The following is a 21,091-nucleotide window of genomic DNA, read 5'->3' on the forward strand; positions in this document are numbered from 1 at the left end:
TGTAAGAACTGTGAAAATATATTTACACTTAAAATGTTTAAGTGGTAAAACATGCATGTTTGTGCTGTTTTCAGTTGCATTTTGCCTGTTAATGGTTTATCATTATGCTCAATTTTGAGGACGAAGCCTAATGGCAGTTGTGATCAAGCTGTGGAACTTGTGATTGACGAAAAGAGATGATGAGCTTTAAAACGGTAGGTAGTGGGGTGGGAGAAATCTACTTGAAACAAGCCAGTAATCATAAAGCAGTAGAAAACTGTATTTAAATTTGAGTAATATTGCAAGTATGTTGTTTAAGCATTATTTGCGCTTATAATTCATCATGGTTTTATGTTAAAGTACGTAAATTGCATACATCATGGTGCTGCAATGCAATACATGGGCGCCTCGCTTAAAGAAAGCTCAAAGTTAGACTCACATTTTGTACTCCCATGTCTCCCTTTGAATTAGTTTAATGTTTTGAAATTACAAAACTTAACTGGTGATACAGTATTTTAAAAACTTATCCAAGTTGGCTATCAACTGGCTGAAGTGCAGTGAGATGGTTGAGTTAAAAATAAAACGGTTTAGTGTGTGTTCTTCAGAAGGGAAGATGTGATGGGTTTTTAAAAAAATATAAGGCAGATAATGAAATAATTCACTGGTTCATAAACGGTAGGTAACAGGTGATGACAGTTGTTTTTTTAAAAAAAAGAGCAGAAATAGCTGGCTACATCGGAAAGATTGGGTAACTGGCTCATGAATACTGAGCTAATTGAACAGTGTTTTGAAGGAAATTAAATGACCAATAAAAGAAGTACCAATTTTGCTAAGTGCATTGTGTTTAAAGGCATATAGTATGCTTCAAAGTTTAACTCTTCCAGCCAAACCAGTTAAAGTGAGCTTTGCTGATACTGTGAAAGTAATGCAGGAACACTTAGAACCAAAGCCGCTGTTGACGGCAGAATACTTCAGGTTTCATAAGTGAAATGAAAAAGGAGAGTCCATTTCCGTGTACTTGGCTGAATTGAAGAGATTGTCTGAGCATTGTCAGTTCAATGATGGGTTAATGGTACACTGAGAGATCATTTAGTTTGTGGAATCATACAAGAAATCATTCAAAAACTGTTCCTAACTGAAGAACAACTTGCATTTAAAAGAGCACTTGAAATTGCTGTATCAATGGAAACAGCAGACAGACACAATTGAGTTGAAAGTGAGCATGAACAAAATTGCTGTCTCAACAGAAACTGGCCTGGCTGAACAAATTGTGTTGGGTTGTAGCAGGGGTTCACATACATGAAACAAATGTGGATTTAAGGGTGGAACTTGCTGATTATGCAACAAAGTAGGACATATACAAAGAGCATGCCAGGAAGATAAAATAAATGGACTGTACAGAAAAAGATAAAACATCTAGTTGTAGTTTTAAAGAACACTAATCACATCTGCTGTTGATGGAAAAATCTGATAATGATGAGAATGACAAAGGACTGAGTAGCCTTGAGATTTACTATGTGAAAACTAACAATAGATGAGCAATATGGTGTACACCAGAAGAGAACGGCAAATCAATTAAAATAGAATTGGATATTAGCTCAGCTGTTTCAGTCATTCCATAAAATGAGTATGAGTAGCATTTCAAGGACACTAACTGAAGCCTGCAGATATCCAACTAAGAACATGAGAAAAGATAACACCTGTGGGAATGACATTTTTGATAATGAAATACAACAACCAGCAAGCCATGTTGGGTCTTGTATGTGGTTTAAAAATAGGTGGGCCAGCATTGTGAGGATATAATTGGCTAAGGCAACCATAACTTGATTGAATTTCCTGTCATCAGTTGCATGCCACATCCCCTGCAAGAGAGCTAACTGAAAGCAAATTAAGAAAGGCACTGGATGATTCCGCAACTGTATTTATACCAAGTGCCATGAACTGTTGCCCAACAGCGACAAGCGGGTGTTGGTGCCTCTGGTTGGAATGCATATTGGATCAAGCAAGGACCATGCTGCTCAGAGGATTTCTGAAAGTGATGAAAGCTGTGGTCTGACTACAACAGTTTTTTGTAGACAACATCTGATAAAGTTTCTGATATGTTAGTCAGGCAGTTACTTGCAAAATGTGGCTTGGTCTTAAGCTGGAAGAGTTCAAGGAGCTTCGGGAATGTTGCATGTGTTTGGGTTTTGTGAGTGTAAGGAACCAGAATCTACTCTGCGTGCATTAAGGTTATTGTATGAACTTCAAGTGGGAGACAGAAAGCTGCTTGTAAAAATAGATGCTAAGACCAAAGTCCATTTTTATGAACGGAAGGCCAAGAAGAAAGGAGTCAATGGAGATACAAAAACAAAGGATTCATCAGATGATTTTATGGATGAGGAAACAAAGAAGAGAGATTGGATCGCAGAGGGAACAATAGAAAATTAATAAGAGAATACTCCACTGCATTAAATAGACATTTCCAAGATCAAGATAACCTCTAAAAGGAGGAAAGGGAAGGAGAGGAAAGATGTGCAGAGCTATCAGAGTCACTTCTGGCAGTCTTGAGTCAACTCCTACAATCCACAGGGAGGAGGCACCAGAACCTGATACTGTTTTCACAGCCATAACTTTTACTTGCGAAGCAGAATGACCTCCCTTGTCAGGAAAGATGTTATTCCACAAGAGTAAGAAATCCTCTATAGCATTTAAATCTTTAGGCCTGAATGGGACAATGTAAAGTTTACTATGACGTGGATGCCTGTATATAGTAGATGTATTATATTGTATATACAGTTGAGATGCATCTCTATTGAGTGGGAGTTTATAGCTAAACTGGGAGGAGTGCTATGTATTTAAACTTCCAGTAATATTTGAGTTATATTATAAGTATATTGTTTGAGCATCTTTATTTGTTTATATAATTATGTGAATTGCAAACATGATGCAACTGTGATATGCTTGCGTCTCACTTAAAGTAAAAAATGAACTATGACTCATATTCCCAGCTTTCTCATTTTCCTTTTGAATTAATTTAATGTTTTCAAGTTAAAAAAACATACAAAAATCATCTTCATGATGCTTTATTGGTTGTACTGAGCATTGCAGGTACATTCTTTATAGATTTTGAGGTGAGCTGGAGGCTGTGGGAGTTTATGTGCAATTTGAAGCTAAAGCAATGAAATGAGCAAATTAGTTCTGATGATCAAAGTTGGATTCTGATGTATCACATGCTTACCATTGGCCACCTTCATTTACAACTGATACACAAATAAAACAAAACTAAAGTATGTAACTAATGCTAATTCTAGAAATGGGGCGTGTCTTAAGGCATCCAACATACTGTAGCAGTTCACTTTGCCTTCAGTCTTTTGGAGTCAAGACTTGGAGTCCTTCTGAATCTGCCTGACAGTCCAATCCCATCACAGCCTTTCCTACTGTCATTCTTACCAAATAAACCTGCAGATATTTATTTTGTTCATTTTGTACAAGCTTCTGACATTTCAGAACAGCTTATGGTGGGCCACAATATTTTACTGCTGTGCTCGGTAATGAACAATTGGCAGCAAACTTGATGTTGGTTAGAGTTTAAAAAAAGCACTTGTACTCTGAAGAATTGGTCTCTTATTGTATCAAGATGCAGTGCATATGGCAGAGGCTCTGAAGTTGATTTTAATGCGTTTAGTAATTTGCTAGGGAATTCTCAGTTTCGTAATGAATGAACATGTTTACATTTTGAGTGGATCTAGTGACAACTGCCAGCTGTGATAAGAAAATCAGATAATTCACAAACATTCTGATTGTCTCCAATTAATTTGAAACTACTGATTATGTTGCAGTACAAATCCACCCCCATTGCACTAACGTTAAAATGTGTTGGTGTGCCAGAGTAATGACTGATGTAAATCATTGATTTACCGTCAGAAAACCATTTAGAATACAAGTATGATTCAAAACTATTTGATTCTTGATATTACAGGCTTTAAAATTGAGTGTTATTGCTCTTTGATAAAGAATAATGAAGCAATTAAACCTAAAATTTACAAGGATGCTGATCAGGACAAATTGCCGACTATTAAAATGCATGTAAAATGATGGAGGAACTCAAGCAGGTCAGGCAGCAGCTATGGAAAGGAATAAACATTCGACACTTTGGCCTGAAACCCTTCATCAGTATTTTGATAAGTCCTGATAAGACCCTGATTTTGATAAGACCCTGATAAGTCCTCATGGAAACACTTCAACCCCTTCAGGGTTCGAGAGGCACAAATGGCCAAGCCAAAGAATAACTGGCATTTAGATCGTCAGAAGATCAATTGTGAATTTTCCAAATCCTAGATAACTAGCAATGTCTTTATTTAAAAAAAAATTGTACCTGCAGTCTTGTCACTTTTTACCAAAGAAAAATTGACAACTTTTTTTAAGCTAATCAAATTCTGACTAGCATGTTGATGTCCTGTCTCTCTGCCCCTCCCGCCCTCTTGTTGTATTCTGTCAGTCTTGGACAGTGAAACTAACAGTAGGGACTGTTTTCAAATTTTTCCTGTCGGCTTCTGTTATTTGCACTTTGCCATTTGCTATTTACTGCTGGTAAAATTCTGTGACTAAATTTATTTGTTGGATAAGAGTTTCTTTGCTTTTTGTACAAATCTCTTGATGTATCTGATGCACCATCAATAACTCTCGGAGACGTGAGTTGAGATAGGCTTTTATTAGCTGGAAGAAAGCACTGTCAGCAGCAAGAGCCCACCACACAACATCCTGGAGACTGAGGGAGGAGCAGTGCCTCCAATTGCCTTTATACAGGGGTCTGTGGGAGGAGCCACAGGAGCAGTTAGCAGGGGGGCGTGTCCAGACAGGTATATGTAGTTCACCACAGTATCATTCCAAGCATTTATTTGTAGAGAAACATTATGGTAACTGAATGAACTTGGGGCTTTCTTCTTTAATAATGTCAAACTTTGCTGTGGAATGTTAAGTCTAAACTTCAGGCAAAAGCCACAGGAAATATCCAAAGAATTATTCTTAAATTTTCACTATTACGCACTTAGAAGATAACACTTATTATTCAGAAGCTCTCTGACCTCCTGCACCCCACCCCAATTGTAATGCTTCAAATGCAAATACAGCTTCTGGTATCTGTACTTGCATACCAAGTTAGAAAATGTGCACAAGGTTGAAGACGAATTTTCAAATGCAGAGCTAGAAGGATGAGATTTGAAAAAAATTGTGAAGACCTCGGGTTAAAAAGTGGCCATCAATTATTTAGCCATAAGAATTGGAGGACACAGATAATAAAGAGCCGGAAATGACATGAGTTAGGATTTGGAACCCACTATTTGCAGTGGTTTTTAGTGGCATCCTTCAATAGGGAATTGAATTAATTATTGAAAGGGGGCTTTGGGAAAGACTAGTTACGTAGGGCTAACTAACCACTGGCATGCCCTGCTAGATTGAATGTGTACCCCATGAGTTGCTATACCAGCTAATCCTTTTGACACTATAAATTGCTGACCACCACCTATTGTACTACTAAAATTTACCTGTTGTAAATATGGAATCTCACTCCTTCAGGTTTCAATTACCAATTTTAAAGTATAATTTTGCTTTTTTTTTCTTATTCTGATTAATTTATCCCATTACTTGAATATGATACCAAGTTCATCTACTTCCATTTGTCTCTTCTGTCTTTACACTTACTTTTCCATCTGCCTTTGGTTGATCTGTGGAAGGAAATGTGCAAGTTGTTTACTCTGATACTTGGACCTCAACTTCTTTATCTGTTGTGGCGGCAGAGTGGATTGCATTTTAAGCAAGTTGGCATGTAAAGCATTTAGAAACAGAAAATGTCTGAAGGCATAGTCAATGGCAAAGAAGCTGGTCCACGTGGTTGCTGAACTGCAGCAAATGTTGGCATACAGAACTCCTATTTGTAATTTCAGTATCAGGCATAGAAGTGATGTATTGGGAGTTGTATTGGTGCAATGGAAAGAACATGCACAAAGGTATACTGAGTTGATGCCTTGCTTGGAATTTGATGCCATTCTTGATGTGTGTGACTGATTATGCAAAATAATCCTGACCTTGGAGCTCTACATTCACAAATGGCATTTGTTTCAGAGGCTTGTTTATTCAATGCCATTGTTATTGACAACATTTGGAAGGAGTGTGCACATTTTTGCCTTGTTGCATTGCTGTTATGCTTCAAGTGACCTGATGTGAAATACACAAACTCTATGCCTTGTTTCTGGCCTGGCCTGGACAGCATTCTGACTGGTTGCATCACTGCCAGTTGTGGGAGTACCAATGCATAGGATTGAAAGACCCTTCAGAGGGTTGTAAATCACGGGCTCAGGCCTCCTCACTATCAAGGACATCTTCAAAATGTGGTGTCTCAAGAATGCAAAGTCCAGCCTGAAGGACCCTCATCATCTGAGACATGCCCTCTTCTCCTTCTTACCATCAGGAAAGGAAGTTCAGTAGCCTGAAGCCCCACACTTCATGTTCTAGAACAGTAACTTCCCCTTTGCCATCAACTCATGAACACTACCCTACTATGCCTCAATCTCACAACATCGAGGGGGACATCTTCCTCCTCCTTTCCAGTCTTGACGAAGGGTCTCTGCCTGAAATATCGACTGTTTATTTCCATCCATAGGTGCAGCCTGACCAGCAAACTGTATGCATTGCTCGAGATTTCCAGCACCTGCCATACCTCTTGTGTCTTGCAATTATATTTTTATTAACTTGTGGTAATTTGAAATGCCTACACTGTACTGCTGCCACAAAACAAATTTCACAATGTAGTTGTGGCAGCACTGAACCTATAGACTTAACCCACAACCTGTGGACTCACTTTCAGAGACTTGTCTCATGTTCTTAATTTCTGGCTTATTTTGTTTGAATCTGCAGTTTGTTGTCTATTGTACATTGGTTATTAGTCCACAATGTGTGTGGGTTTTCACTGATTCTGTTGTTTCTTTGTATTTACTGTGAATGTTCACAATAAAATGAATCTCAGGGTAGTATATGGTGACATGTATGTATGCTGATAATAAATTTACTTAGAACAATAAACTAAATTATTTGCTGATGCCGAGCAGTGTAAATTACCATGAAATTCACTGTTCCTGGAGGCAGTTTCCCAAAGTAAAGTTCACATGAAGTCCCGATTAAGGGTCTTGGCTTTAATTCCCTCCATTGATGCTGCCTGACCTGCTGAGTTCCTCCAGCATTTTGTGTGTGTTCCACAAGAAAGCTGGCTCTGATCTGAATGGCAAGACAGGACCTTGTTGATCATCGGTCCCCTTGAGAATCATGATCACAGGCTAAAGTTGCACTCAGTAGCTGCTTGATTAGGGTACACCTGCTCTAATCAGCCAATTATGTGACAGCAGCTCAAGGCATAAAAGCATACAGACGTGGTCAAGAGGTCCAGTCAGTGTTCAGACCAAACATCAGAATCTGGAAGAAATCGAAGTGACTTTCACTGTGGAATGATTATTGGTGCTGGACAGGATGGTTTGAGTATCTCAAAGCTGCCAGTCTGGGATTTTCATGTACAACAGTCACCAGAGTTTACAGAGAATGGTGCGAAAAACACAAAATATCCAGTGAGCTGTAGTTCTGTGGGCAAAAATGCCTTGTTCATATGAGAGGTCAGAGGAGAATGGCCAGACTGGCTCAAACTGACAGGAAGGAGATAGTAACCCAAATAACTGCAAGTTACAACAATGGTATGCAAAAGACCTTTCTGAACATACAACACATCGAACCTTGAAGTGGATTGACTGCAACACCAGGGGAGCATGAACAAAGATTTTAAGCATAGGTGGTACTTAATAAAGTGGCCACTGTGTGTATAATGACTGTCAAAATATTTGAACATTTCTGAATGCCTCTAACATTTACAAATATTGAAAGTTAAGAATACTGTTTGGGAATATTAAAACATGTAGACTTCAACAGTGGTATATGTTTAAATGCACTAAATGAGCTTTAATTCAAATAATAGGTTGTAAATTGCCATTAATTTGACTTTCATCGCTGCAGACTTTCCATTTGAAATAAATGGAGCTGTTGAACCTCTGCCAGTTCTAACACAGGCCACATTCAGTTGGCACACCTGTCAGTGTAATTCCTGAGAAATCTGTGAAGGCTCAAATTTGACACCTTGGCTCAGGAATGCATTGGTCCTATCAGCAGCAATCAACAGTGAGAGTCTTCTGAACTTGAATGTTTACAGACTTGCATGTTCCAAATCTCTGCACAATTATTGAACTAAAGTCTGTATTTCCATACATGTAACCTCTTTAATGGAAAATTTGGGCTTTTTGTTTCCTTGTGAGAAAAGCAGTAAAGCATGTTAACAATCTCAATGATAATTAACGGGGTCCTAACAAGTTGTAATAGTTGGCAAGAAAATTAGAGGTGTAGGGTGCAGTTCTAAGCATCCCAAATACCATTTTGGCTCCATTTATACTATTGTATCCTGTGCTGTGCTCTTCAAGAAGCTTATAAAGATGCGGCAGAAGATTTTTTAAACATAATAGATTCACTAAAATGGTGCTGGTGTTGGAAGGCTGGGTTTCTGTCTGGTATTCAAAATTTTTAGCATGTGGAGTACTTGATTATCCAGAGGATGATTGGGACCTGGCGCAACATGAACACTTTTCCTTGTTCCTGCATTTAACTGGGATTGCACATTTAAGAGATGTCATAGTCCTCATAGGGCTGGTAGATTTATTTTTCTGTGCTGTGGGCTTTTACGTATTCTATCACAGACCATAGCATTAATATTATCCTTACTTTTTAATAAATCTCAACACTAAACTCCATGTAATTTTAGGAGCAATTGTCTGGTAAATTTGCCCTGATTATTGTTTTCTAGGAAAATTATGTAATAATGTGACTATCTTGTAAATTTAGATTTCACTTTTAGCCAAGTACATTATGTGCTTTCCAGATCTGTTAGAAACTAGCTTTATAATTGTCTTTGGCTGTACTTTTTAAAACTATACAGGAGATCAGTGCTAAGGGCTTTCCCTCCTCCCACTCTTATACTTAGTATTTCCACATGACATGCAGGCAAAGCTAATTAACTGGAGAGACTGAAATATTGTACTTAAGTTGTATATTGCTACCTTCATGTTGAGGACACACTCCAGTAGTAAGAGCACTAACGGAATGAGTCATTATAACAGAGAGATGTGTAACTCACAGGAATCTGGCTCGTATCCCTGTATTCTTTTTCTTCTGTGGCAGAAACCTGGCACGAATCAACCAATAAATCACCCCTCACAAAAAAGAAAAACTACAGATGCTGGAAATCTAGGCAACACACAAAATGCTGGAGGAACCCAACAGGCCAGGCAGCACCGACGGGGGGAGAAAAGAGTATTGTCAACGTTTCAGGCCGAAACCCTTTGGCAGGAATGGAGGGGGAAAAGATTCTGATCTTTAAAATCTACTCCTCAGCTTTTCTCCCCCTCCAGGACTGCAGAAGGGTCTCGGCCCGAAACATCGACAGTACTCTTTCCCATAGATGCTACCTGGCCTGTGGAGTTCCTCCAGCATTTTGTGTGTGTTGCTTGCAATAAATCACCCCTGCTTGGTGTAGTGACGCTGCCTGTGAGGGCTGGTGTTGTGTTGGCCAGGGTGAGGGTGCAGCTGCTTGGTGCTGAGATACATAAATGTTGACTTAATTTCTCTCATTTATATCGAAACATACAGCAAAATGCACCATTTTCGTCAGCGACCAACTCTTGAGGATGTGCTGGGAGCAGCCCACACTGTGCTTCCTGTGCTGGGATAGCATGACCGTAACTTACTAACCCTAGTCCGTATGTCTTCGTAATGTGGGATGAAACTGGAGCACCTGGAACAAACCCATAATGTCACGGAGAGAACTTACAAACTCCTTCCAGGCAGCGGCAGGAATGGAACCCGACTTGATTTTACAGCTGGTCCTGTGAATCACTGCGCTAATGGCTGTGCTGCCCATGTCCCCCCTCTGGCGTTCCTGAAGACTTGCAGCATTTGTTCCATATGTTGATACAATGCTTGGATCCGACGGGGTCTTGTCACCACATGGTGGGTGTGATGGAAGCTGCTGTCTACTCTCCATCCCCTCCTGTTTTGACTGCACAGCTCTTCCCATCCCAGAGTTCTCCATGGTGTTTGTTAGCTGTTGAGTTTGTGCACTCAAAACAGGGAGATGGTGTCTTCCATCACATCCACCAAGAGGTAATGGGAAAGAAACAGCGGCTCTTTGAATTTCAAAGCTTTGGAGTGCTGGGGAAACTGTCCATCCAAACTAAGAGGAATTTTCTTGCTTTGATAGGCTCTGTGGAGGGCAGGGATTTGTACCAGTGTGACTGCACAGTCCAAATAGTTATCTGGTGTTTGATCAGGTTTATTGAGAAGGTAATAATGAATTGACAGTCAATGGAACTAAGTGGAATACCTGTGAATGGTCAGAACCAATATAATGTTGGACAATTTGCTCCATTCTCGTGAAAGATCTAAAAATTTGTAGCAGAGTCTGTTTTGCCAACTTCGGGAGTTTTGTGCTTTGGTTTTAAAATGTGTGTCACTTTGCACTTATCATCTTGAGGGAAGTTTGTACGAGCAGTGCAGGTTTGAAAAATTTAAGTAGAAGCAACAATGAAGAAAACTGAAATCTGAAATTAACAAGTTAATATCTTCAGCTAATAATGACTTTGATAATTGAAAATGTTTAAGTGAGCGGCTGTAATTCTTTCACAGTTGTGTAATTGTATTCTTGCACAGTTAGGGATGTGTTTAAGATGGTGCTGGTGAGACAGTGACACCTTACTGACAGCAAACAAATTTTCTAGTTATTCTGCAAATCATGCTTTTTCTGGACAATGTTCACCTGCAGTCAATGCCCTGTAACATTCCTTTCGGATTTATGCTTTTGAATTGCCTGGCATTTTTTTGTGGTGTGAATAGGAGCCAAGGTGGGGTGTGGTGAGTACAGGCCAAGTCAAGGTGGCGGAGCCCAGACCTGAATGTAAGGACAAGCCTACGTTTGACCATTGCTGGAGTGGAATGGGGCTGAATTAAAGTGGCAAGATCTGGGTCCAAGAGCAAGGAACAAGCTGTTGTTTGACCGATTTAAGCACCAGGCCAGATTGAAAACGTCAAGATGTGGTTGGGGCTGGAGACGAGGGATGGGCTGGTGTTCAGCTTACACCTCCATGAGGTTTACTCATCTGTGCTGAACTGAGGCTGTGGCCTGCAACTGACAGGCTCCTGGACCTGTTGCAATGATGAACTGGCTTTGTGGAACTCACTCTTGTGCACTATAGTTCTGAGTGTTAGTTGTTTAGTTTTTGTTTGCACGATTTGTTCGTCATTTCTCACATTTGTGTGTTTGACCATCATCTTTAAATGAGTTCTATTGTGCTTCTTTGTTTTGTGGCTGCCTGTAAGAAGATGAATCTCAAGGTTGCATAAAGTATACATAGGTTGATGACACTGGACAGCAAATTTTTTCGAAAGTGTTGCTTTCTTGGAATTTTTTAATTTATGATGGTCTGCTTGAAGCTGAAAACATATATGATTTCAGACCGCTAGTATCACATAGGAATTTGGAGAAACAAGAAATTAACTTTTATTGAATATAACATGTTTAGTTGCATAATGACGCTGACACTTTACAATAGTTCAATTTAGCTAAAAATGTTTTGATTTTCATTTGTACACAATGTTTGAGGCCTCTCATTTAAGGGTCCAGCAATAATCAGCCAACACTAGATTCTTTTTCTCCATGACCACATCTCCTGGTGAAACCTTTCACCATGCTTGTCATTGACAGTGCGAAGATTTGCAGGGTAGAAATCTAAATGGGAATGCAGAAAATGACTCATTAGTGACATGTTGGACTTTATGGTTTTGTATGCTGGGAGCTTGTTATCGACCAGCTGCATGTAGTTTGGTGCTCTGGAGTTGCCAAGAAAATTTTCAACAACTTCCTTGATTGCCTTCATGGAAATTTCTGTGCCCAGTGACAGCAGATTCAACCCTTGCAGTCTTGAACCCAGTAATTCTACTTTTGCCTTTGACAAACTCAAGTCTCTGACCAGGTCATTTAACTCGTATTGAGTTATCGGTTGAGGCTCACTCAACATGAAGGGTTGAAAATCTGTATCAGCATCATTTTCCAATCCTGGCTCGTGCATCATGGTACCTTCATCTGTCTCTGATGGCTTTGATACTGGAAGACTATCATCATGTGGCACAGATCTCATGGCTGAAGGGAGATTGGGCTATTCAGTGGATTTCTTGTTTTTTAAGCAGAAAAACCAGACACTGGTCAGACGGAAGAAGCAGCAGTCTGTCACATGATTCTTTGGCTCTCGCCATATTATCAGGACAGCAAATGGCATTTTTCTTCCAAGTTCACCTCAGCCAACTCTAAGATTGACTGTGCATGTTGTGCAACAAATGTCAAGAGCCCACGTTTTGTCATGGTTGGCAATTTTACACCCAAGGTAGAGCTCAAAGGCTTAATTAAGAGGTGTTGTGCTCTGTCTTTGAGATTTAAGTGTATACTTGCCACAGATATACCAGAAAGTATCGCGGCTGTTACAACATTTGTGAGCCATTTTGCTATCGTAAATACTTTTGGAAATACAATTATAATGACTACACGCAATATGCTATGCGTGTAGAGCAGGTGCATTAATATGATCGCATCTGATGTACATGTAAGCTCAATACATAGAACGGTGTGTGCGTGTGGTGCCTTCGTAGCCGCACTAAAACCTGTTGTGCCATGCAGCATCCACCCTGCCTCAGCATGTCTGGACAAGATAGTCCTGCTGAAGGATTTCAGCCCGAAACTCTCTTCCATAGATGCTGCCTGGCCTGCTGAGTTCCTCCAGCATTTCTTTTGTGTTGCTTTGATTTCCAGCATCTGCACATCTTGTTTGTTAGAAAAATTTTCGACTGACATTGTGGGTAACATCTTAATTGAATTATGAATTGAAATAACAAATAATAGTAATTTTATATTTTTTAAAAAATGGTGCACCATGGGGAAATCTCATAGTGATTTTCATGATCAGCAGCCCAGAATCCATAAGATACATCCAAAAGTATTCAGAGAACAAAACCTTTGCTGTCCAGTGTAATAAATGTACTTTGAACTGTCTAAATGTTGAAGACCATTATAAAACTGCAAGTATGCTGTGTCAAAGCATAGCTCAGTTATGATATTGTAGCCATTAGTGAGACTTGGTTGCAGGAGGGGCCAGACTGTCAGCTCATTATCCCAGGGTTCTGTCGTTTTGGGTGCGACAGAGTGGGAGGCATTAAGGGGGGAGGGGTAGCGTTACTAGTCAGGGAAAATGTCATGGCGGTGCTCAGCCAGGACAGTCTGGAGAACTCGTTTAGTAAGGCTTTATGTGAGGAACTGAGGAAGAAGAAAGTTATGACCTTGTTAATGGGGTTATACCCAACAGTCCATGTGATTTAGAGGAACAAATCTGCAGAGAGATCGCAGACTGCTTCAAGAAATATCAGATTGTTATAGTAGGTGTTTTTAACAAAACACATACTGCAAAAGGACTAGATAGGATAGAGTTTGTCAATGTGTTCAGAAAACTTTCCTTAATCAGTACATAGAAGTCCCCAATGAGAATGAGTGTGATAGTTGATCTGCTGTTAGGGAATGAAACGGGGCAGGTGATAGATGTTTGTGTAGGGGTACACTTCGCATCTAATGATCAAAATGCCATTAGTTTTTAAGTAAATATGGAGAAAGATAGGTTTGGTTTGTGGATTGAGATTCTGGTTTGGAGAAAGGCCAGTTTCAGAAGGTATCAGAAAGGATCTGGCAAGTGTGGATTGGGACAGGCTGATTTCTGGCAGAGGTGTGCTTGGTAAGTGGGAGGCCTTCAAAAGTGACATTTTGAGAGTACAAAGCTTGTATGTGCCTGTCAGAATAAAGGGTAAAGATAACAGGTGTAGGGGATCTTGGGTTTCAAGAGATATTGAGACCCTGATTAAGAGGTAAAAAAGGAGGTGCATAGTAGATATATGCAAGTAGGAATAAATGAGATACTTGTGGAATATAGGAAATGCAGGAGAAAATTTAAAGAAATCAGAAGGGTTAAAAGAAGACACGAGGTTGCCCTAGCAGACAAGGTGAAGGAGAATCCCAAGGGCTTTGACAGATATGTTTAGAGCAAAAGGGTTACAAGGGACAAAATTGATCCTCTGGAAGATTGGAATGGTAATCCACATGTGGAGCCAAAAGGGAAAGGGGAGATTGTAAATGGATGTTTTGTATCTGCATTTACTTGGGAGATGGACCATAGAAGTGAAGCAAAGCAACCGTGAGGTCATAGACCCTATACAGATTACAGAGGAGGTGATCTTTGTGTCTTGAGATATTTTGGGTCATTAAATTGCCAGGGCCTGACAAGGTGTTCCCTTGGACCCTGTGGTAGACAAGTGCAGAAACTGCAGGGGCCCCAGCAGAGATATTTAAATCATCCTTAGCTGCAGGTGAGGTAATGTTGTTCTACTGTTCAAGAAAGGCTCTTAAAAATAAGCCAGGAAATTGTAGGCTGGTGAGCCTGCCATCAGTTGTGGGAAAGTCTGTGGAAGGTATTCACAAGGATCAGATAGGAGTATTTGGATAGGCATGGACTGACTAGGGGTAGTCAGCATAACTTTGTGTGTGGTAGATCGTGTCTGACCAATCTTCATAGTTTTTCGAGGAAGTTACCAGGGAAGTTGGTGAAGGCATGGCAGTGGATGTTGACTACATAGACTTTAGTTAGGCATTTGACAAGGCCCTACATGGGAGGTTAGTCAAGAAGTTTCAGTTGCTTCACATTTCAAGATGAGGTAGTAAATTGAATTTGAGACTGGCTTTATGGGAGAAGCTGGAGAGTGGTAGTAGATGGTTGCCTGGCTGACTAGAGGCCTGTGACTAGTGGAGTGCTATGGGTGTCATTGCTGGTCCTGTTGTTGTTGTTTGTCATCTATGTCAATGATCTGGATGATGTGTTTATCTGGATCAGCACATTTGTGAATAACACCAAGACTGGGGGTGTAGTTAACAGCGGGGAAGACTATCAGAGCTTGCAGTGGAATCTGGACCAACTGGCAAAGTGGGCTGAAAAATGACAGATGGAATTTTTAATGCAGACAAGTGCAAGGTTTTGCATTTTAGTAGGATCAACAAGGATGGGTCTTACACAGTGAACGGTAAGGCACTGAGGAGAATGGTAGAACAAAGGGATCTGGGAATACAGGTACATAATTCATTGAATGTGGAGTCACAGGTACTGTTTAAAACATCACTGCTAGGAATACTGAGCAGATTGTGCAACAACTGTGGACAAATATGGTCTGACCTGTTGAACCTCTTACATTGTTTCTGTATCTGCTGCTTTTGCTTTTCTAGTGCTGTTTAAATGTGAGGGTCGATAGTGTTACCACTCTTTGAAGTTCATAACCCTTTAAAAAGATTTTCCTCTTCACCTCTCCAGTCCTTTCAATCACATTAACACTGTCTTCTAATTGTATAATCCCTACTGAGGGAAGAAAAACATCTTTCCTCTTTGCCATCGGATGAAGGGTCTCAGCCTGAAACGTCGACTGTTCATTTCCCTCCATAGATGCTGCCTGACCTGCTGAGTTTCTCCAGCATTTTGTGTGTGTTTTTCTGGATTTCCAGCAGAGTAATAAAACACTAGAGCAGAAGGAGGCCCTTCAGCCCATCTAGTCTGTGCCTAACTATTATCTAGCTTGTTCCTTTGACTGCTAGCCGGACCATAGCCCTCCATATTCCTACCATCCATGTGCCTATCCAAATTTCTCTTAAATGCTGAATTTGTACCTGCATCCACCACTTCTGCCAGCAGCTCATTCTACACAGTTGCTATCCTCTACGTGAAGATGTTCCCGCTCATGTTCCCCTCAAACATTTCACTTCTCTCCCTTAACCCGGGATCTCTTGTTCTAGCCTCACCTAATCTCAGTGCAAAAAGCCAACTTGCATTTACCCTGTGTATACCCCTTATTATTTTATACACCTCTATCAAATGTCCTCTCACTCAACTACGGTCCAGGGAATAAAGTCCTAGCTATCCAACCTTTTCCTTAACTCATCCTCAAGTCCTGGCAACATGCTTGTAAATTTTCTCTGCACTCTTTCAGTTTTATTTACATCTTTCCTGTAGGTAGGTGACCAGAACTGCACACAATAATCCAAATTAGGCTCACCAGCATCTTGTATAACTTTGAAATAACATCCAACTCTAGTACTCAATTTATGAAGGCCAATGTGCCTAAAACTTTCTTCACCACCCAACCTGTGATGCCACTTTCAAGGAATTATGGATCTGTGTTCTCAGATCCCTCCGACCCTTCACTGTCTAAGTGTGTGTTTGATCTCCCAAATTATAATACCTCACACTTGTCTACATCAAATTCTATCTGCCAATTTACCAGCTGGGATAGACTCTGCACCAAGCTTGTGGGCCTTCCTCTCTGTCTGCTACACCCCCAGTCTTGGAGCCATCTGCAAATTTGCTGACCCAGTTAACCATTTTATTGGCCAGGTCATTGATAAAGATGAGAAACAACAATGGATCCAGCACCGATCCCTGTGGCACTCCACTAGTCACAGGCCTTCAGTCGGAGAGGCAGCCATCTGCTACCACTCCCTGGCTTCTCCAGTGAAGCCACTGTCTAATCCAATTTACTATCTGATCTTGAATGCCCAGCAACTGAACCACCTTGACCATCCTCCCATGTGGGGCCTTGTCAAAGGCCTTGCTAAAGTCCATGTAGACAATATCCACTGCATTGTCTTCATCAACTTTCCAATAACTTCATCAAAAAAACTCTTAAGATTGGTTAGATCTGACCTACCACATACAAAGCCATGCTGACTATCCCTAATCAGTTCCTGTTTATTCAAATACTTTTATATCCGGTCCTTTAGCATACTGCCAGTAACTTTCCCACTATTGATGTCAGGCTCATTGCCTATAATTTCCTTGTTATTCTTGCAGCCTTTCTTAAACAACAGAACAACATTAACTATCCTCCAGCACCTCACCCATGGTTAAAGATTTAAAAAGAAACCTGTAGGAGCCCCTATAATTCTGCACAAGCCTTCCATGGGGAGTGAGGGAACAGCCTGTCAGGCCTGAGAGATTGATCCACCCTAATGTGTCACAAGACAGCAATCTCCTTTTTAAATGCTCTGTAAACTGTACAGGGTCCATGACCTCGCTGTTGCTTTGCCTCACTTCTATAGACTCTGCCTGTCTCCTGAGTAAATGGAGATGAAAAAGACCCATTTGAGATCTCCCCCATCTTTCAGCTCCATATTTAGAGGACCACTCTGATGTTCAAAAGGTCCAATTTTTCTGGTCTTAATATATTTATAGAAGCCCTGAGGATTCTCCTTCACCTTGTCTGCAAGAGAAACCTCGTGCCTCCTTTTAGCCTTCCTGGTTTCCTTCTTATGTGATCCCTTGGATTTCTTGTATTCCTTTGCTCCTTCCAGCTTATACCTGATATGCACGTCCACAACCAGAGGGCCTCAATATCTCTCAAAACCCAAGGTTCCCTAAACCTGGTATAGTTGCTGTTAATTCCGATAGGAACATATAAACGTCAAATTTCACTTTTGAAGGCCTCCCACTTATGAAGTACACCTTTGCTAGGAAGCAACTTATCCCATTCCACACTTGCAGATCCTTTCTGATACCATCAACACTGATCTTTCTCCAATTTATAGTCTCAACCAGACGACCATAAGACACAGGAGCAGATTTAGGCCATTCAGTCCATCGAGTCTGCTCCACCATTCCATCATGGTTGATACCAGATCCCACTCAACTCCATCTTAACCTTTGATGCCCTGACCAATCAGGAAACGATCTATTTCCGCCCATGGACTTGGCCTCCACCGCAGTCTGTGGCAGAGATTTACTACTCTTTGGCTAAAGAAGTTCTGCTGAATTTAACAAGATAAATGGTGTTACAGGAAAGGTAATGCTATAGATAGTGGAATGGCTGACACGCAGGAGGCAGCGAGTAGGAATAAAAGGGGCCCTTTCTGGTTGACTAGCAGTAACTAGTGGTATTCCTCAGGGGTTGGTATTGGGACCACTACTTTTCACATTGTTTTTCAATGATTTGGATAATGGAATTGATGGCTTTGTGGCAAAGTTTGCAGATGATATGAAGATAGGTGGAGGGTTAGGTAGTGCTGAGGAAGCAACGTGACTGCAGCAGGACTGAGACAAATTGGAAGAATGGGCAAAAAGAGACAGGTGTAATACAGAGTTGGGAAATGTATGATAATGCATTTTGGTAGAAGGAACAATAGTGTGGACTATTATTGAAATGGGGAGAAGGTTCAAACATCAGAGGTGCAGAGGGACTTAGTAGTCCTCGTGCAAGACTCCCAGAAGGTTAATTTACAGGTTGAGACTGTTGTACAGAAGGCAAATGCAATGTTGGTATTTATCTATCTCAAGGGGAATAGAATATAAAAACAAGGGAATAATGCTGAGGCTTTATAACTCACTAGTCAGGCCGCACTTGGAGTATTGACTAAAGTTTTGTGCCCCATATCTCAGAAGGGATGTGTTGTCATTGGAAAGAGTCCAGAGGAGATTCACGAGGATGATTCCAGGAATGAAGGGGTTAACATCTGAGGTGTGTTTGGCAGCTTTGGGCCTGTACTTGCTGGAATTTAGGAGAATGTGGGGGGGGGGAGGTGGGTGGAGGGGGAGGAATCTCATTGAAACCTACCAAATGTTGAATGAACTAGACAGGGTGGATATGAAGAGGATGTTTCCTGTGGTGGGGTGGGGTCTCCAAAACTAGAGGGCACAGCCTCAAAATTGAGGGACTGACCCTTTTTAAAAAAAAAAAGAGGTATCCTGTCCTTCCCCCACACCCCCCCCCCCATTATCTTGAAAACATCTGTGGAATCTCGCATTGATGATCTACTGGACCCTTTCTAATTCTGTTCATATTTGAATGCAATACTCCAGTTGACCCTGGAATATTTTATAAAGTTGATTGTTTATTTGCTTTTCTTCTTTACTTCTAGTGATGAAGCCCAGAATTATTTAAGCCTGATTTAACTATTCCACCATGATATCCACATGTATCAGTTGGTCCCTCAACTTGTGCACCTTTCCCAGGATGGTCTTCTTTCATACTTGGTATTAAAGAGAATGAGGAGACTCACTGCACATTTCTTTGCATGAAGCTTCACTTACCAATGTGTGCTGGTTCCACCAGTCTATTTGCATGCTGCGGATACCTCAGATAATCCTCTTTGCAGTTCACAACTATGCCAAGCTTTGTCATCTGCACATTTTCAATTGAGGCTAGGCTATTAATGTAAATTTTAAAGAAAAGCAATGATCTGATGGTTTTCCTGTCTTGATGTGGGAATAAACAACTGAAGCTGAACCTATTGAAATAAAATTTTAATATCACAAGTGGGCCATACAGTCTCAAAAAAAAATCAAATGGAATGACAAGCTGTAGAGCCAAAATCATCCAAAATTTTTGGTGCTTTATTTTCTGGTCACAGTCCTGTGAGTTGAGGAGAAAATTCCAAGTATGATTTTTAAAACAAATACTGAGAAATAAGGAAAGATAAAATTGTCTTCATTTTTTTCATATTCTCTTCCTTTATTATATGTAAATAAATTCAAAAGTGACTTTATTTCTCATCTTGCATACCTTGCAAGATAGAAAACCAAGATGAGTGAAACACTGGTTCTGTTGGCTACGCAAATCTAGGGGAGACGATCTTCAGCCCCGCCAAACATGTGAGATTGAGGTGTCAGCCCACTTCAAAGCCTGTTTGTGAGGATGCTGTGTGTTTCATTACCTTGTTGCAAATAAGTGCCATGAAACACCAGACAGTGCACCGCATACAATTGAAAGATTAGCTTTATAATTCTTAATTTGACTAAAGTGTTATTAAAGAAAGAACAAAGAAGAAAAGGGCCTATTTTAATGAAGCAGTCTAATGTGCACAAGTTGAAGCTCATGATTCCCCCTTCGCCGACCCTCCTTCGATCTCATTCCGGGCTTCATCGAATCACAGCCCCTCTCCAGGTCGAATCCTACCACCTCTTCTTCCGGCAGCTTCTCTCTTCATCTCCCTAACAAAAGACCCCAAGCCCAATTTTGGTGTCCCTCACCAGAGAAAAGTCCCCTTAATCTGGCCATCCTAATTGAATGGCACACAATTCTCCTGTCTCTTATCTTCAGCAGTCACCCAAACAAGCAGCTTACACAATGAAATACAGAACAGCATAACAGTACAAAAAAATAAACCAGTGCAATAAGATTAAACCAAGCCAAACAGAGGGGAGAACGGTTTTGACAGCAGATCACCTTGGGATATTCTATTGGAAGTGCATTAGTGGATGGTGAAAGGATAAACTATAGTGTGCCATACATCTTACCTCTGACTTAATCAGCTTCTTGAGCTTAACTTGCCAAACCTCACTTTCAGAACATGTCCTCCTTGAAGTCAACAATCAGTTCTTTGGTCTTATTGATGTTGATGCAAGGGTGTTGCTGTGACACCACTCGACCACCTGATCTGTCTTGCTCCTTGTCACCATCTGAAATTCTGCCAGCTTTTGTTAAGTCTGAAAATTTTTGCTGATGTTTGAGCTGTACCTCTGCACACAGCCGTGGGTATCGACAGAGTAGAGCAGTGGCCTAAACACTCAGCTTAGATTTGCGCTCGTGTGAATTGTCAGCAAGGAGATGTTATTTCTGATCTGCAAATACTGTGGCCTCCTGGTGAGTAAGTTTAAAAATCCAGTTGCAAAGGCCCAGATTTTGGAGACGTTTTTGATTGGAGAAGAGGGTATGATTGTGTTGAACGCTGAGCTGTAGTCAATAAACAATGACGTGAGTGATCTGTGCAGTACTCATTGAGGCAGCTCACCCTGCTCTTGGGCAATGGTATGATTGTTGTCCTTCTGAAGCAGGTGGAAACCACCGACTGCAGCAGTGAGAGATTGAAGTGTCCTTGAACACTCCCACCAGTTGTGTACCAGGAACATCATCAGGGTCTGATGCCTTG

General features: G+C 40.7%; 1 protein-coding gene across 3 annotated transcripts in view; it reads left to right on the forward strand.

Annotated features, from left to right (window-relative positions):
- mllt3 (MLLT3 super elongation complex subunit) overlaps window positions 1-21,091 on the forward strand; it is a 111,450-nt gene that overhangs the window by 30,042 nt on the left and 60,317 nt on the right. The window contains exon 3 of one of the 3 annotated variants that reach the window (XM_073072741.1): window positions 120-194. The exons of the other annotated variants lie outside the window; for them this stretch is intronic. The gene's annotated coding sequence lies outside the window, so the exon portion shown is untranslated. The remainder of the gene's footprint in view (window positions 1-119; window positions 195-21,091) is intronic. 3 annotated transcript variants of the gene reach the window in all.

Source organism: Hemitrygon akajei, chromosome 2 (assembly GCF_048418815.1).
Source record: "Hemitrygon akajei chromosome 2, sHemAka1.3, whole genome shotgun sequence".
Classification (NCBI taxonomy): Eukaryota; Metazoa; Chordata; class Chondrichthyes; order Myliobatiformes; family Dasyatidae; genus Hemitrygon; species Hemitrygon akajei.